Source organism: Bactrocera oleae, chromosome X, assembly GCF_042242935.1.
Source record: "Bactrocera oleae isolate idBacOlea1 chromosome X, idBacOlea1, whole genome shotgun sequence".
NCBI classification, from domain to species: Eukaryota; Metazoa; Arthropoda; class Insecta; order Diptera; family Tephritidae; genus Bactrocera; species Bactrocera oleae.
In genome coordinates this window covers 30,558,819-30,579,206 of record NC_091541.1, presented here as the reverse complement: position 1 = coordinate 30,579,206, position 20,388 = coordinate 30,558,819, and the positions used below count along the sequence as shown (strand labels likewise).

Below are 20,388 nucleotides of genomic sequence, written 5' to 3'. Positions count from 1 at the left end.
ATGTCTTTTCATTGTCACTAAAGAAAGTGCGTTTTGTGACGATCATCCTAGCGAATGTTACAGCATCAGAGCTTGAAGTTTCATCCGCAACTATTGCACGATCTTTAAGATCTTTATACTCTGTTTCTAACTGTTGTATAACCCCCTCTAACTCTTCGATCTTTTTATTAAGTTTGAGCGCATTACTTTGATAAAACCGTGCGGATCGAGCAAATCGTTCGCGGCTGTCTAATGCAGAGCCTACGTCGTTATTTTGTGTCCCTAATCCTAATCTTTCTTCTTCTAAAATGGAATATTCTTCGAATTCCCTCAAGGTTATATCGTCCTCCCTAACTCCTACAGCTACCTTAGGACGTTCATAAGTGTTAGTGACGGGTGGGCACACCCAATCAGAGTCATTACTAGAAGAGCTATGGAAATAGCCCCAGGCAAAAGTTTGAATCTAGAGACGTACTCTGGGTCAAAATGGTTACGACAAATAAATAGGGTATCGGAAGGCGACACGACTATGTTGCAAGCCACTGCCCAACTTTGACGAACATCGTCCTTTTTAGGGAACTCAAACAGCGTCGCCTGCCTTGAAACGCAGCTGCTAATGCAGCATCTTCTTCGGGGCAGTGGACCCGTCCACAAATGCCTAGGTGCTTCGTCGTAACCTAATTATATGTATAAAAAATTTATATTCAACACCTGTTCATGTTGTATGTATAAACGTATATAATTACATTAAAATATAAATATTATAATATATTATTATTGTATTTATTTTATATAATTTTAGCTGACTCGAACTAAAATATATCAGTAAAACTAACAAGTAAGGAAGAGTTAAGTTCGGCTGTAACCGAACATTTTATACTCTCGCAAAGTATACCATACATAGACGGACAGACAGTCACCCGGATTTCAACTCGTCTCTTCATCCTGATCATTTATGTATATATATCTTCCTATATCTTACTCAATTATTTTTATTAGATACAAACAATCGTTAGACTTTGCACAGCAGTTTTAAAAAACCATGGATACTTCACTAAATATTAATGTAACACCAATAATAAATATTATTGTTTCACCATCATCGCACATCACTGTATATACTTATATTAGAAGTATCAGCAAATATACTAATGTTTATATATGTACACATGTTAATATATGTATGTATGTATATAAACATTATTATATTTGGTACCAAAATTATACTCTCAATATACATACATGCCTACATACACATACAACTGTATGGATGTAATATATTATATTGCTACCATACTAATAATATATTATAAATTATACACATGTTTCTAATTAAAATAAAGTTTTGAAGTTTTTCTAATCCTAATAAAGTTATCAAATGTATATTTATATAAACTACTCTATATAATTTTATATTATTAAAAGAAGAAAAACTTACCAAGGTTGAGGGTGGGCACAACATGTGCCTTCAATTTTCTCACGCCCACTGCACTTCGCTCGAAGTGTTTAATGCAAACGAATGCATTGTGGGCGGGTAAATCCAGCGGTGGTGGGATTTTCAGGTTTTCCACCCACTTTTAGAGGTTCTCCTCGTTTTTGGGAAACGAAAACAATCTTTCCGACTCTTCAATACACTCGCGAACGCGACACTTCCTTCTCACTGACATTTTCAATTTATACAATTAATAAAAATAGTAAACCCACAACGGAAAAACGGTACGAATTGATCTACTCGCGTCGAAAATCTTTTAAAACTAAAATTCCGTTGACCCTTCCTCCTTTTCATTCATTTTGGCGGGATTTCCCCACTAAAACATATATTAGAAAAAGTTAGAAAAAAGCACTTGCATATATGGTAATACATATATATATATATAAGCTTTTCCCTTCATTGGCTGTCTCTCACATATATTTTTCATTTATTAGCATTATTTTTCTCATTTAACATTTAAAATGCTCAATTCTGCTATTTTGCTCTCCGCAGGGGTAAAATTCTGGTGAAATCAGCTTATAATTTGTTTGTGGTGAAATGCACTAATGTTGGCGAGTAACCCTCCGTCAAGAGGAACATTTTGACAATCGGCACACCATGAACCTTCTCTATGATATACGTTCTCTGGTATAGTGTGGTTGGTTAATTGTATATGATTGTGTTGTTGAGTGATATGGTGCGTTGTAGGTGGTGTATGATGTTGCATTGTGTTATGTTGTGTTGTATGATGTTGTACGGTGGATTGTGTGCTTAGTTGCAAAATGTCGCGGGATCAAAAGTCTCATGAACAATAATTAATGAAATGATTTAGATTGTTAGCTCTAATATAATTTTTTTCATTTACAGTTTTTAATAATTTTCAACTGAAAATTAATACCATTATACATCACATCGCAAAAACATTTCATCGGATACATTTAAAATTAATTTTTATTTTGTATATTATATTGTTTTACATTTTTTATTGGTGATTTTGAACGGCGGCAACAAATCCCACCGTTTGAATATATAATTGGTAGTTTCAATCTGGCCGTTTCAATCGTCCCACTTGCGGAACGTCAAAGCCTCCTAAATCCAGTCAACTGACAAAGTTGAGGAGGTGAAATCTACTTTCTTCTACAAATGTACTGGAAAAACAAGATTTCAGATTTTAAGAATTAAATAATTGTAACGTAAAGTTTATTTACAAATTCATTAATGAAACATGAGCAATGTATGCTTACAATTATCTAAACTATTAATCATACATATAGATACATACGGATGTATTTAATTGCTTTTTTTCCATGTTTTGGAAAAATTTATGTTTTGAATAGTTGCAGTTTAAATACAAAATTTACACATTGGCATTTCAGCTTTGCTGCCATCATACCACCTAAGCTAACATGTATAAGCATAGCCTCTTCAAAATTTGTATGCAAATAGTCCTGTCAAACCACCAAAAAAAAAATAAAATAAAGATTTTTAGCTAGCTTTAATTGTCTGTCTTGATGTCCCGTTTTCTCTGCTTCAAATTATTCGCTATTGGAGAGAATATATTGTAGGAACATGAATTCCAGAAAAAATCAGAATCGACGATAAACTGACAGAAGCAACTAGACAATAACCTTTCGTAGTTACCAGAATGTTCTATAGACGAAGTTTTGTTAAAGATCTACTATAAAAGGGCTGCCAGACTGTGCAGGAAACACAGTCCTAATTAGAATGTTGTCGTGTAAAGAGCAATTAAGCTATTAGTAAGAAGAAGAGGTACAAAGTGGAAGAAATAAAGAAATGTGTATAGCATTAAATGGGGACTTTTATTTAACAATCCAGGAAAAAGATTTATCGAGAAATCCGTTACAAATTTTCCAAGAGAGAATTGTTTTAGAATGGCAAAGTCTTTCGAACTGAAGATCCCACAACAACACAAAGGAGCTAGAAAAACGTTATTTAGCAACAAATGAAATAAAGTCCAAATTAAAACCAAGGTTATGAGAGGACTTGGAAACAGCAAACATTAATGTTGACGAATATGTGTTTCACTTTAAAGGAAAAAACTGCGAAGACAGAAGCAAAGGAAGAGGCTCAATGCTCGTCAAAGATTGTGGACATAAACAGGATTTTCACTATAACATCGCAGATGGGAAATGAGCAGGATGCACGTATTATATATCGCAAATGCCAGCGCAAATGTTCCAGATGTCAACGCAAATATAGCCACAAATAGCAGAGGCACACACAAATGGTGACACAACAATCCCAATTATTCTCGTTAGAAATGTGATTGTCAACGCAGTTGAAAGAGCAGTTCGCAGCGCAAGATGGACGTATATCAACGCAGGTGACCTCACAAATAACAGAAGCGTCCTCATAGAATTCGGAAGAGCGGGCCAAAATTAAAACTGAAGTGGATGAGTTGAAAGATCGTCTCCGCGAGCTACAATTGAATCGGCCAATTATATCAACAGCTTTTGCCAAGGTATAACTACCTTCTGTTGATGACACTGTTCCATTCCACGATTGTAAACTTTATTTTAAAAGACGGCATCTTCAAATAATTGGAAAGCAGAAGATAAAGTAATTACATTGTGCGTTGCATTCAAAGGATATGCAACGGAGATATTACAGACCATTCTAAACGGCGAGGCGAGTAGTTATGAAACGTTGATGGGTGCATTAGAAAGACGGTATGGTAGTGAGCACAGGAAGCAGATCTTCCCAAATAAGTTACGAAATCGCCACCAGAAAGCCGATGACTCCCTGAGGAGAGATTGAGAGGTAAGGTCATTTTGTTTATGCACATAAATCCGGGAAATACATCGAGGATACGAAAATTCAGACCTACACGCTTCGCTGCATTAGCATGTCCAAAATTGACGTTTGCGGAACCCGTTTCGTATGCTCTGGCACAGGAAACTGCACCTCTGCATAGCAGTCGAACATTTAAAGCTCATACGGTAAAAATAAAAGAATGCACTTGGGTAAACCATTTATTTGAAAAAATTGAAAACATGCAGAAAGCACTGGAAAAACCTACAGAAACGCGTAAGAAAAATGATGGTGAGGTTAAATGCTTCAACTGCAGAAAAAGTGGCCATATTACGCATACCTTTAAGCAGTCCAATACAACCGTTGGACGTAAACGCAGAATTGAGGAAGATCAAGCATATGTTAAATCTAACTTGACGAGCCAGCGAAAAGGGCCACGGGCTGGCTCCCGCAAGCAAATGCCCTGTAATCTCTCTTTCACAAATAAGCAGGAATACGAGTAACGTTACCGTAAGTAGACGGCAAAAAGCGCATACTGACTGTGGATACAGGCGCATCACATCCAATAATTTGATCTGATCTGGTTGATAAAGAAGTGTATAGCCATTATCTGGAGCAAAGTTGCGTACTGCAACTGGAGAAGTTATCCAAGTTCTCGGAAAAGTAACGTGCAAGATCGTAATTGGAAAGGAAGCCGTGTTACACAACTTGATAGTGGCAGATTTCGTCGACGAAGTCATTACTGAAGTAGACTTTCCAGCGAATCAAGAAATTAAAATTGACATGAAGAACTGAATCTATACAAATATGGAAACTCTACTTATGTTCTGTTACGATAATAAGTACAACGTTAGACAAGTGATGACAACAGAGAGCCAGCAGATCCCACCAAAATCAGAATCAGTTTTTTGGGCAGAAATAGAAGTAGACTATAGGCCAAACAAACAGTGGACTGTTTGACAAGATAAACAGTAAGAGTACTTAATGAGTGCAAGTTACCAATCAAACTCTCCAAAGATGCTATATAAGGGCAGTGTCAAGAGATTGAGGCCGTGATAAATTGCAAAATAAGTCTTGAGGTAGATTCCATAGAGGAAAACGACATATCGAACGAAATTAACGCATGGAACGAGGAACTAGAGGCAAAACATTAAAAGAATACTTAACAGCTTCTTTTCAGATACTCATCCATATTTGATAAACACGATTCCAAACCAAGAAGAACCAAAGTTGTGAAACGTTTTGTTAACACAGGTGATGCAAGATCAATCCGCCGGACTCCTCGAAGCGTTTCTTTAGCAAACCGTGAAGTTGAAAGCCAGACCATACGTGAAATAAGCGAAAAGGGCGTAATCGAACCATCAGAGAGTCCATGGATGGATCATCTGCAGTACTTGTGAAGAAGAAAGATGGAAACATGAGATTCTGTGTGGACTATAGAAGGTTGAATGATGTAACGAAGAAAGACAGTTATCCACTACCTAAAATCGATGACACGCTGGACTTGTTATCAGGCACAAAATGGTTATCAACACTTAAACGAAAAACAAAGAAAACAGACGGACAGTCAGCGTTGCAGATGGTCTATGGCAATTTACCGAAATGCCTTTTGGATAATGTAACGCTCCTGCTACCTTTGAGAGACTTTTGGACCAGGTATTAAAAAGATTACACTGGAAGACTTGTTCGGTATACTTCAACGATATCATTATATTAGGTAAAAGCTTCGAAACACCTTTACTATCTCACCAAGGTCCTCAACCTGTCGATATCCACTCTTCAAATACCCGATGTGTGGAAAGTCGGAAGAGTGGTACCACTACTGAAATCTGGGAAACCCGCCAACAAAGGGGAGTCTTATCGCCCGATAACTCTCCTTTCCCCAGTAGTGAAGACACTTGAGGCATTGTTATTCCCGTCATTCAATCACCACCTGAGCCTAGCAGATCATCAGCATGGCTTCCGAAAAGTGCACAGTACCACCACAGCACTTAGCGTCACAAACGCCCAGATACTTCATGGCCTGAACCAGAAGCCACCCTGCGAGAGGACGATCCTCGTAGCGTTGGACTTGTCAAAAGCTTTTGACACAGTCAATCACACAACGCTTCTTGAGGATCTAGAACAATCAACGCTCCCTCCAGGGCTGAAGCGGTGGACTATGAACTACCTGCGCGGCTGGCATTCATCCGTACTGTTTCGAGGTCAAAACTCCAAACTTAGGAAAATTAAACAGGGTGTTCCGCAGGGCGGTGTCTTCTCCCCACAACTGTTTAATTTCTATATTTCGAAACTCCCCCAGCCACCAGCGGGAATTTCAGTGACCCCGTACGCTGATGACTGTACGATATTGACGTCGGGCAATGGAATCGATGGCATGTGTTCAAAAGTAAACAGCTACTTCTCCGATCTTTCTCGCTTCTTCTCTGCAAGGAGCCTAACACTCTCCCCCACTAAATCCACAGCGACCATATTCACAAATTGGACGAAGGAGTACAGACTGGACCTGAACATTTCAGTCGATGGCACAAAAATTCCGACAGTAAATAATCCTAAAATTTTAGGCGTCACATTGGATAGTCTGTGCTCTTTCACTCCTCACACGACCGCGATAACTGCCAAATTACAGAGCCGCAACAAAATTCTCAAGTCGCTTGCCGGCAGCTCTTGGGGAAAAGACAAAGAAACGTTGTTGGCAACATACAAGGCAATCGGCCGGCCGGTCCTAAACTATGCAGCCTCAATATGGTCGCCTGGATGCAGTGACACGCAGAAGAAGAAGCTTCAGACCTATCACGGGATGCCTCTTGATGTCTCCAATCGAACACCTACATAGTGAGGCCCGTATGCTTCCGGTTAAGGAACACAACGAACTCCTCTTCAAGCAGTTTCTGCTGGGGTGCTTCGGTAGAAACCACCCCTGTAGTCGCCTGCTTGTAACGGAGCCGCCTCCTAGGAACATCAAGAGGTCTTTCCTTAATTACGTCGACTACATCAGGCAGTACGCCGACCGGGCTTCGGACGCTACGAACTTCAGACAGGTACTGACCGCCATTCACAGTGGAGCCATCAACACTTTCACCGACTCCTTCTTAGTGAATGGCGTTTTACGAGTCTAACCACCCCCCATAGCAGATGTAGAGCTCGAGTTGCCTCGCGAAACCAGAGTGACCCTCGCGCAACTTCGTTCTGGATACTGTAGCAGGTTAAACTCCTACTTATCCAGAATAGACCCCGACATACCAACCACATGTCCTGCGTGCAATGAGTCTTCGCATGCTACTAACCACCTCTTTGCACGCCCAACAAACTCCACTCATCTAACACCCTTCTCCCTATGGTCCGACCCCGTCTAAACAGCTCGTTTCCTGGGCCTACCGCTACCAAACGGGGGATTAGGTAACCGTAACAACAACAACAACATGAACACGTTAAGAACTAGGAAGAGGTTTTCCAATAGATAGCTAGCGCTGGTCCAAAGCTGAGTCCAAAAAAGTGTTCCCTTTTCAAGAAAAAAGTTAGTTACTTAGGACACAAAGTGACAACGGAGGGTATTTGCACAGCTAATGAAAAGTCGAGACAGTGAAATATTGCCCCACACCTTAAAAATTACATGAATTGCGGAGTTTCCTTGGACTGTGTACTTATTATCGACGATTCGTTTCAAGTTTTGCCAGCGTAGCTAGTACCTCCATGCCTCCATGAACTCACGAACAAGAATCGAGTTTTTGAAATAAAAAGAACATTAAATATAAAAAGTTTGAATTTTGCAGTACAGATGAAATTTATAGATTTTTTTTTAACCAGGCTGAAGTAAATCCTTATAATATATTACATATATATATATTTCTGTAATATGTTTCATTTTTTGTTTTTGTTAGCCTTATGTGTTATAAGCGATCCTGTTTGTTGCTTGATTAACCCAAGGGGTATCGCTGGAAATATTGCAGGTAGGACTACTTGACTTTCCAAAAATATTTTTTTTTTGATAGAATATAAAGGTGTGTTTAGAGACACAAAATAAGCTGAGGCAGATACCGTATATTTTTTGCTTTTTCAGTTATTTTGTTCAGTTATTTATTTCCAACGAAATACCGATAAAACTGTAAATTAACATACATATGTACATATGTGCATAAAATGCCTCTATTTTCAAATTTAATTGGAATGGACTTACTTTTTTTGCCGCCAAGAGGTTTTGGGAGTAATACTTATGTATATGTATACTTCTTCTCTGTTTTCTCGGTTTTCTCTGTTTTAATTTTTTTTGGTTTTGTCTCCGGAGTTTTGAATGTACGTTACTGTCCACCTCTCTGCGTGCTTTGTAGATTTATACCCGTGCTTTATGTTGATTTTTTCTCTAAGTTTGTGTTAAATCGCGCCCGCTTTTAATTTTTGGTGAATTTTTGTGTTAGTTTTGTATATCCCTTGATTTCGCCCCCGTTGTTGTAATTTTATTTAACCACTGTTAGTATGTATTTAGGTATGCATATATGTACTTATATTAGTACTTTTGACCTTTCCGTTTTTGTTTTTTTTTTTTTTTAATTTATGTTTGTATGAGCATTAATCACTTTAATTTTTACGTTTTTTCTTTTTTTTCGCTAGGTACGTTTGAAAGAGGCTCGAAGGACCATTTGGTGATTTCACTTATTTTTTCACCTTGGGTGCGGTGTTATACTGTGCAAGTGAGTACTTGCACTACATTTAGTTAAAAAATGTGAAACTCTGTACTCAATTTCAATTTTATAATTAATTTTGAAACTCTGTACTTAATTTCACGTTAATATATATTTTGAAAATACTTTATTATATATCAAGTTCACTTTCTAATACATTTTTTTAAATAATTTATAATGTAACAAGTTTAGTGTGGGTGTATGGTGTAGGTGTATAGTGTGGTTGGTTAATTGTATATGGTTGTGTTGTTGAGTGATATGGTGTGCTGTAGGTGATGTATGATGTATGATCTTGCATTGTATTATGTTGTGTTGTATGATGTTGTACGGTGGATTGTGTGCTTAGTTGCAAAATGTCGCGGGATTAGAAGTCGCATGAACAATACTTAATAAAATGATTTAGATTGTTAGCTCTAATATAATTTTTGTCATTTACAGTTTGTAATAATTTTCAACTGAAAATTAATACCATTATACATCACATCACAAAAACATTTCATGGGATACTTTTAAAATTAATTTTTTTTTTGTATATTATATTGTTTTACATTTTTTATTGGTGATTTTGAACGGCGGCAACAAATCCCACCGTTTGCATATATATTTAGTAGTTTCAATCTGGCCGTTTCAATCGTCCCACTTGCGGGACGTCAAAACCTCCTCACTCTAGTTAAATGACAAAGTTGAGGAGGTGAAATCTACTTTCTTCTACAAATGTACTTTTTGGAAAATCAAGATTTCACATTTTAAGAATTAAATAATTGTTAGGTAATGTTTATTTACAAATGCATTAATGAAACATGAGCAATGTATGCTTACAATTATCTAAACTATTAACCATACATATACATACATACGGATGTATTTAATTGCTTTTTTCCATGTTTTGGTAAAATTTATGTTTTGAATAGTTGCAGCTTAAGTTACAAATTTACACATTGGCATTTCAGCTTTGCTGGCATCATGCCACCTCAGCTATCATGTACAAGCATAGCCTCTTCAAAATATGTATGCAAATAGTCCTGAAGACAGAAGCAAAGGAAGAGACTCAATGCTCGTCAAAGATTGTGGACAGGATTTTCACTATAACATCGCAGATGGGAAAAGAGCAGGATGACACAACAATCCCAATTATTCTCGTTAGAAATGCGATTGTCAACGCAGTTGGAAGCGCAGTTCGCAGCGCAAGATGCACGTATATCAGCACAGGTGTCCTCACAGTTGGAAAGCAGTTCGCAGCGTATGTCAGCACTGGTGACCTCACAAATAGCAGAAGCGTCCTCATAGATTTCGGAAGAGCGGGCCAAAATTAATACTGATTTGGATGAGTTGAAAGATCGTCTCCGCGAGCTACAATTAAATCTGCCAATTATATCCACAGCTTCTGTTAAGGTAAAACTACCATCATTTGATGACACTGATCCATTCCACGTTTTTAAACTTCAATTTTAAAAGACGGCATCTTCAAATAATTGGAAAGCAGAAGATAAAGTAGTTACATTGTGCGTTGCAAGGATATGCAACGGAGATATTACAGACCATTCTAAACGGCGAGGCGAGTAGTTATGAAACGTTGATGGGTGCATTAGCAAGACGGTATGGTAGTGAGCACAGGAAGCAGATCTTCCCAATTGAGTTGCGAAATCGCCGCCAGAAAGCCGATGACTCCCAGAGGAGAGATTGAGAGGTAAGGTCACTTTGTTTATGCACATAAATCCGGGAAATACATCGAGGACAGGAAAATTCGAACTTTCGTCACGATTCGCTGCATTAGCATGTCCAGAATTGACGTTTGCGGAACCCGTTTCGTATGCTCTGGCACAGGAAACTGCACCTCTGCATAGCAGTCGAACATTTAAAGCTCATACGGTAGAAATAAAAGAACACACTTGGGTAAACCATTTATTTGAAAAAATTTAAAACATGCAGAAAGCACTGGTAAAATCTACAGAAACGCGTAAGAAAAATGATGGTGAGGTTAAATGCTTAAACTGCGGAAAAAAGTGTAATATTACACGCAGCCAGCGAAAAAGGCCACGAGCTAGCTCCCGCGAGCAAATGCTCTGAAATCTCGCTTTCACAAATAAGCAGGAATACGAGTAACGTTACCGTAAGTAGACGGCAAAAAGCGCATACTGACTGTGGATACAGGCGCATCACATCCAATAATTCTGGATCTGGTTGATAAAGAAGTGTATTTGGGACTTTTATTTACAAAGCAGTGATCGAACCCAAGAGTGAGTTATAGGTAGGCATTATCTGGAGCAAAGTTGCGTACTGCAAATGGAGAAGTTATCCAAGTTCTCGGAAAAGTAACGTGCAAGATCGTAATTGGAAAGGAAGCCGTGTTACACAACTTGATAGTGGCAGATATCGTCGACGAAGTCATTACTGAAGTAGACTTTCCAACGAATCAAGAAATCAAAATTGACATGAAGAACAGAATCTATACAAATATAGAAACACCACTTATGTTCTGTTGCGATAATAAGTACAACGTTAGACGAGTGATGACAACAGAGATCCAGAAGATCCCACCAAAATCAGAAGCAGTTTTTTGGGCAGAAATAGAAGGAGACTATAGGCCAAGCAAACGGCGGACTATTTGACAAGATAAACATGTTCCAGTAAGAGTACTTAATGAGTGCAAGTTACCAATCAAACTCTCCAAAGATGCTATATAAGGGCAGTGTCAAGAGATTGAGGCCGTGATAAATTGCAAAATAGGCCTTGAGAAAGATTCCATGGAGGAAAACGACATATCGAACGAAATTAACGCATGGAACAAGGAACGAGAGGCAAACCATCATAAGAAGACTTAACAGCTTCTTCTCAGATACTCATCCATATTTGATAAACACGATTCCAAACCAGGAAGAACCAAAGTTGTGAAACATTTTGTTAACACAGGTGATGCAAGATCAATCCGCCAGACTCCTCGAAGCGTTTCTTTTGCAAACCGTGAAGTTGAAAGCCAGACCATATGTGAAATAAGCGAAAAGGGCGTAATCGAATCATCAGAGAGTTCATGGATGGATCATCTGCAGTACTTGTGAAGAAGAAAGATGATAACATGAGATTCTGTGTGGACTATAGAAGGTTGAATGATGTAACGGAGAAAGACAGTTATCCACTACCTAAAATCGATGACACGCTGGACTCGTTATCAGGCACAAAATGGTTATCAACACTTAAACGAAAAACAAAGATCGCAATTTACCGCAATGCCTTTTGGATAATGTAACGCTCCTACTACCTTTAAGAGACTTATGGACCGGGTATTAAAAAGATTACACTGGAAGACTTGTTCGGCATACCTCAACGCTATCATCATATTAGGTAAAAGCTTCGATGAACACCTTAAGAATTTGTAAGAGGTTTTTCAACAGATAGCTAGCGCTGGTCTAAAGCTGAGTCCAAAACAGTGTTCCCTTTTCAAGAAAAATGGAAGTTACTTAAGACACAAAGTGACAACGGAGGGCATTTGCACAGCTAATGAAAAATAGAGACAATAAAATATTGCCCCACTCCAAAAAATTTACATGAATTGCGGAGTTTCCTTGGGCCGTGTACTTATTATCGACGATTCGTTTCAAGTTTTGCCCGCGTAGCTAGTACCTTCATGCCTCCATGAACTCACGAAAAAACACCGAGTTTTTGAAATAAAAAGAACACTAAAATATAAAAAGTTTGAATTTTGCAGAACAGATGAAATTTATAGATTTTTTTTGAAACAGGCTGAAATAAATCCTTATAATATATATATATTTCGGTAATATGTTTCATTTTTTGTTAGCCTTATGTCTTATAAGTGATCCTGTTTGTTGCTTGATTAACCCAAGGGGTATCGCTGGAAATATTGCAGGTAGGAATACTTGACTTTGCAAACATTTTTTTTTTGGAAGAATATAACGGTGTGTTTGGAGACACAAAATAAGCTGAGGCAGATACTGTATATTTTTTTCTTTTTCAGTTATTTTGTTCCGTTATTTATTTCCAACGAAATACCGATAAAACTGTAAAATGCCTATATTTTCAAATTTAATTGGAATGGACTCACTTTTTTGCCGTTAAGAGGTTTTGGGAGTAATACTTATGTATGTGTATGCTTCTTCTCTATTTCCTCGGTTTCCTCTGTTTTAATTTCTTTTGTTTTGTCTACGGGGTTTTGCCTGTGCGTTACTGTCCTCCTCTCTGCGTGCTTTGTGGATTTATACCCGTGCATTACGTTAATTTTTTCTCTTAGTTTGTGTTAAATCGCGCCCGTTTCTAATATTTGGTGACTTTTTGTGTTGGTTTTTATTATCATTGATTTCGCGCCCGTTGTTGTAATTTTATTTAACCACTGTTAGTATGTATTTAGGTATGCATATATGTACTTATATTAGTACTTTTGACCTTTCCGCTTTTGGTTTTTTTTTTTTTAATTTACGTTTGTATAAGTATTAATCACTTTAATTTTTACGTGTTTTCTTTTTTTCGATAGGTACGTTTGAAAGAGGCTCGAAGGACCATTTGGTGATTTCACTTATTTTTTCACCTTGGGTGCGGTGTTATACTCACTTGCACTATTGCACTATATTTAGTTAAAAATTCATTAATTAATTTTTAAACTCTGTACTTAATTTCACGTTAAAATATATTTTTGAAATACTTTTTTATATATCAAGTTCACTTTCTTATAGTTTTTTAAAAGTAATTTATAATGTAACAAGTGTAGTGTGGGTGTATGGTGTAGGTGTATAGTGTGGTTGGTTAATTGTATATGGTTGTGTTGTTGAGTGATATGCTATGTTGTAGGTGGTGTATGATGTTACATTGTGTTATGTTGTGTTGTATGATGTTGTACGGTGGATTGGGTACTTTGTTGCAAAATGTCGCGGGATCAGAAGTCTCATGAACAATACTTAATAAAATGATTTCGATTGTTAGCTCTAATATAATTTTTGTCATTTACAGTTTTTAATAATTTTCAACTGAAAATTAATACCATTATACATCACATCACCAAAACATTTCATGGGATACATTTAAAATTAATTTTTTTTTTATATTATATTATTTTACATTTTTATTGGTGATTTTGAACGGCGGCAACAAATCCCACCGTTTGAATATATATTTGGTAGTTTCAATCTGGCCGTTTCAATCGTCCCACTTGCGGAACGTCAAAACCTCCTCAATCCAGTCAACTGACAAAGTTGAGGAGGTGAAATCTACTTTCTTCTACAAATGCACTGGAAAAACAAGATTTCACATTTAAAGAATTAAATAATTGTTACGTAAAGCTTATTTACTAATTCATTAACGAGACATGAGCAATGTATGCTTACAATTATCTAAATTATGAACCATACATATACATACATACGGATGTATTTAATTGCTTTTTTTCCATGTTTTGGTAAAATTTATGTTTTGAATAGTTGCAGTTTAAGTTATAAATTTACACATTGGCATTTCAGCTTTGCTGGCATCATGCCACCTCAGCTATCATGTACAAGCATAGCCTCTTCAAAATTTGTATGCAAATAGTCCTGAAGACAGAAGCAAAGGAAGAGACTCAATGCTCGTCAAAGATTGTGGGCATAAACAGGATTTTCACTATAACATCGCAGATGGGAAAAGAGCAGGATGACACAACAATCCCAATTATTCTCGTTAGAAATGCGATTGTCAACGCAGTTGGAAGAGCAGTTCGCAGCGCAAGACTTCAATTTTAAAAGACGGCATCTTCAAATAATTGGAAAGCAGAAGATAAAGTAATTACATTGCGCGTTGCAAGGATACGCAACGGAGATATTACAGACCATTTTAAACGGCGAGGCGAGTAGTTATGAAACGTTGATGGGTGCATTAAAAAGACGGTATGGTAGTGAGCACAGGAAGCAGATCTTCCCAATTGAGTTGCGAAATCGCCGCCAGAAAGCCGATGACTCCCAGAGGAGAGATTGAGAGGTAAGGCCACTTTGTTTATGCACATAAATCCGGGAAATACATCGAGGACACGAAAATTCGAACTTTCGTCAATGGAATACGAGATAACACTACACGATTCGCTGCATTAGCATGTCCAGAATTGACGTTTGCGGAACCCGTTTCGAATGCTCTGGCACAGGAAACTGCACCTCTGCATAGCAGTCGAACATTTAAAGCTCATACGGTAGAAATAAAAGAACACACTTGGGTAAACCATTTATTTGAAAAAATTGAAAACATGCAGAAAGCACTGAAAAAATCTACAGAAACGCGTAAGAAAAATGATGGTGAGGTTAAATGCTTAAACTGCGGAAAAAAGTGTAATATTACACGCAGCCAGCGAAAAAAATCACGAGCTTGCTCCCGCGAGCAAATGCTCTGAAATCTCTCTTTCACAAATAAGCAGGAATACGAGTAACGTTACCGTAAGTAGACGGCAAAAAGCGCAAACTGACTGTGGATACAGGCGCATCACATCCAATAATTCTGGATCTGGTTGATAAAGAAGTGTATTTGGGACTTTTATTTACAAAGCAGTGATCGAACCCAAGAGTGAGTTATAGGTAGGCATTATCTGGAGCAAAGTTGCGTACTGCAAATGGAGAAGTTATCCAAGTTCTCGGAAAAGTAGCGTGCGAGATCGTAATTGGAAAGAAAGCCGTGTTACACAACTTGATAGTGGCAGATATCGTCGACGAAGTCATTACTGAAGTAGACTTTCCAGCGAATCAAGAAATCAAAATTGACATGAAGAACAGAATCTATACAAATATAGAAACACCACTTATGTTCTGTTGCGATAATAAGTACAACGTTAGACGAGTGATGACAACAGAGAGCCAGAAGATCCCACCAAAATCAGAAGCAGTTTTTTGGGCAGAAATAGAAGGAGACTATAGGCCAAGCAAACGGCGGACTATTTGACAAGATAAACATGTTCCAGTAAGAGTACTTAATGAGTGCAAGTTACCAATCAAACTCTCCAAAGATGCTATATAAGGGCAGTGTCAAGAGATTGAGGCCGTGCTAAATTGCAAAATAGGCCTTGAGAAAGATTCCATGGAGGAAAACGACATATCGAACGAAATTAACGCATGGAACGAGGAACTAGAGGCAAACCATCATAAGAAGACTTAACAGCTTCTTCTCAGATACTCATCCATATTTGATAAACACGATTCCAAACCAGGAAGAACCAAAGTTGTGAAACATTTTGTTAACACAGGTGATGCAAGATCAATCCGCCAGACTCCTCGAAGCGTTTCTTTTGCAAACCGTGAAGTTGAAAGCCAGACCATACGTGAAATAAGCGAAAAGGGCGTATTCGAACCATCAGAGAGTCCATGAATGGATCATCTGCAGTACTTGTGAAGAAGAAAGATGGAAACATGAGATTCTATGTGGACTATAGAAGGTTGAATGATGTAACGGAGAAAGACAGTTATCCACTACCTAAAATCGATGACACGCTGGACTCGTTATCAGGCACAAAATGGTTATCAACACTTAAACGAAAAACAAAGACAGACGGTCAGCGTTGCAGATGGTCTATGGCAATTTACCGCAATGCCTTTTGGATTATGTAACGCTCCTGCTACCTTTGAGAGACTTATGGACCGGGTATTAAAAAGATTACACTGGAAGACTTGTTCGGCATACCTCAACGCTATCATCATATTAGGTAAAAGCTTCGATGAACACCTTAAGAATTTGGAAGAGGTTTTCCAACAGATAGCTAGCGCTGGTCTAAAGCTGAGTCCAAAACAGTGTTCCCTTTTCAAGAAAAAAGGAAGTTACTTAAGACACAAAGTGACAACGGAGGGCATTTGCACAGCTAATGAAAAATAGAGACAGTAAAATATTGCCCCACTCCTAAAAATTTACATGAATTGCGGAGTTTCCTTGGACCGTGTACTTATTATCGACGATTCGTTTCAAGTTTTGCCCGCGTAGCTAGTACCTCCATGCCTCCATGAACTCACGAAAAAACCCCGAGTTTTTGAAATAAAAAGAACACTAAAATATAAAAAGTTTGAATTTTGCAGAACAGATGAAATGTATAGATTTTTTTTGAAACAGGCTGAAATAAATCCTTATAATATATATATATTTCGGTAATATGTTTCATTTTTTGTTTTTGTTAGCCTTATGTGTTGCCTTGTGTGTTATAAGCGATCCTGTTTGTTGCTTGATTAACCCAAGGGGTATCGCTGGAAATATTGCAGGTAGGAATACTTGACTTTGCAAACATTTTTTTTTTGGAAGAATATAACGGTGTGTTTGGAGACACAAAATAAGCTGAGGCAGATACTGTATATTTTTTTCTTTTTCAGTTATTTTGTTCCGTTATTTATTTCCAACGAAATACCGATAAAACTGTAAATTAACATATATATGTGCATAAAATGCCTATATTTTCAAATTTAATTGGAATGGACTCACTTTTTTGCCGTTAAGAGGTTTTGGGAGTAATACTTATGTATGTGTATGCTTCTTTTCTATTTCCTCGGTTTCCTCTGTATTAATTTTTTTTGTTTTGTCTCCGGGGTTTTGCCTGTGCGTTACTGTCCTCCTCTCTGCGTGCTTTGTGGATTTATACCCGTGCATTATGTTAATTTTTATACTCTCGCAACCTGTTGCTACAGAGTATAATAGTTTTGTTCACCTAACGGTTGTTTGTATCACCTAAAACTAATCGAGTTAGATATAGGGTTATATATATATAAATGATCAGGATGAAGAGACGAGTTGAAATCCGGGTGACTGTCTGTCCGTCCGTCCGTCCGTCCGTCCGTGCAAGCTCTAACTTGAGTAAAAATTGAGATATCTTTATAAAACTTGGTAGACATGTTTCTTGGTACAGTGAGACGGTAGGTATTGCAGATGGGCGTAATCGGACCACTGCCACGCCCACAAAACGCCATTAATCAAAAACAAATAACTTGCCATAACTAAGCTCTGCAATAAGATACAAGACTGTTATTTGGTACACAGGATCACATTACGGAGCGGCATCTGCAGTTAAATCTTTTTTTTTAAAGTGGGCGTGGTCCCGCCTCTAATAGGTTTAATGTGCATATCTCCTAAACCGCTAATGCTATAATAACAAAATTCACTAGAAGCAAATGTTTTTAGCACTTCTATTGACGGTGTGAAAATAGTTGAAATCGGGTGGCAACTCCGCCCACTCCCCATATAACGGTACTGTTAAAAACTACTAAAAGCGCGATAAATCAAGCACTAAACACGCCAGAGACATTAAATTTTATCTCTGAGATGGTATTAATTGGCTTTATAGGAACCGCGTTCAAAATTAGTCAGTGGGCGTGGCACAGCCCACTTTTAGTTGAAAACCCATATCTTGAGATCTGCTCAACCGATTTCAACCAAATTCGGTGCATATCGTTCTTTTCATGTTTCTATGTCATAGTGCGAAAATGGGCGAAATCGGACTACAATCACGCTTACTTCCCATGTAACACCATTTTCAATGCCATCTGATTCTTTCACTTTCCACAATGCAAATCAGGTAACAATGACTATATCGGGGTAAAACTTTGCGTGAATAATGCAATTAAAGTATGCCACCCTGCGGCCAAAAATTGTTTAAATCGAACCAAAACTGTTCAAACCCCTAAGTACTAAATATGTGGACCCCAGTGCCTATAGTTGACCTTCTACCGAAAATATCAGTCAATCCACAAAGAAATCTCAAACGAGTCTACCATTTGACTTTGCGAGAGTATAAAATGTTCGGTTACATCCGAACTTAGCCCTTCCTTACTTGTTTGTTTTTAATTTACGTTTGTATAAGTATTAATCACTTTAATTTTTACGTTTTTCCTTTTTTTTCGATAATTACGTTTGAAAGAGGCTCGAAGGACCATTTGGTGATTTCACTTATTTTTTCACCTTGGGTGCGGTGTTATACTCACTTGCACTATTGCACTATATTTAGTTAAAAATTCTTTAATTAATTTTTAAACTCTGTACTTAATTTCACGTTAAAATATATTTTTGAAATACTTTATTATATATCAAGTTCACTTTCTTATATTTTTTTAAAAATAATTTGTAATATAACAAGTGTAGTGTGGGTGTATGGTGTAGGTGTATAGTGTGGTTGGTTAATTGTATATGGTTGTGTTGTTGAGTGATATGGTATGTTGTAGGTGGTGTATGATGTTACATTGTGTTATGTTGTGTTGTATGATATTGTACGGTGGATTGGGTACTTTGTTGCAAAATGTCGCGGGATCAGAAGTCGCATGAACAATACTTAATAAAATGATTTCGATTGTTAGCTCTAATATAATTTTTGTCATTTACAGTTTTTAATAATTTTCAACTGAAAATTAATACCATTATACATCACATCACCAAAACATTTCATGGGATACATTTTAAATTAATTTTTTTTTTATATAATATTATTTTACATTTTTATTGGTGATTTTGAACGGCGGCAACAAATCCCACCGTTTGAATATATATTTGGTAGTTTCAATCTGGCCGTTTCAATCGTCCCACTTGCGGAACGTCAAAACCTCCTCAATCCAGTCAACTGACAAAGTTGAGGAGGTGAAATCTACTTTCTTCTACAAATGCACTGGAAAAACAAGATTTCACATTTAAAGAATTAAATAATTGTTACGTAAAGCTTATTTACTAATTCATTAACGAAACATGAGCAATGTATGCTTACAATTATCTAAATTATGAACCATACATATACATACATACGGATGTATTTAATTGCTTTTTTTCCATGTTTTGGTAAAATTTATGTTTTGAATAGTTGCAGTTTAAGTACAAAATTTACACATTGGCATTTCAGCTTTGCTGGCATCATGCCACCTAAGCTAACATGTACAAGCATAGCCTCTTCAAAATTTTTATGCAAATAGTCCTGTCAAACCATCAAAATGAAAGCTTATGTCTATCAATGTATGGTTGGAAATATATTATATTTAGGCATCAATTGCTAAACATTAACAATGTTCAGTCTCCATGGCAATATTACTAGCCTTCAGATTTTTAGCTAACTTTAATTGCCTGCCTTGATGTCCCGTTTTCTCTGCTTCAAATTATTCGCTATTGGAGAGAATATATTGTAGGAACACGAATTCCAGAACAAATCAGAATCGACGATAAACTGACAGAAGCAACTAGACAATAACAATTCGTAGTTTCCAGAATGTTCTAGAGACGAAGTTTTTTTAAAGATTTACTATAAAAGGGCTGCCAGACTGTGCAGGAAGCACAGTCCTAATTAGAATGTTGTCGTGTAAAGAGCAATTAAGCTGTTAGTAAGAAGAAGAGGTACAAAGTGGCTGAAATTAGAAATAAAGAAATGTGTATAGCATTAAATTGGGACTTTTATTTAACAATCCAGGTGAAAGATTTATCGAGAAATTAAAATGGCAAAGTCTAACGAACTGAAGATCCCACAACAACACAAAGGAGCTAGAAAAACGTTATTTAGCAACTAATGAAATAAAGTCCAAA

At 37.2% G+C, this 20,388-nt stretch overlaps 1 pseudogene; it reads left to right on the top strand.

The window, feature by feature from the left end:
* LOC138858196 (uncharacterized) overlaps positions 1–20,388 on the top strand; it is a 112,287-nt pseudogene that overhangs the window by 66,890 nt on the left and 25,009 nt on the right.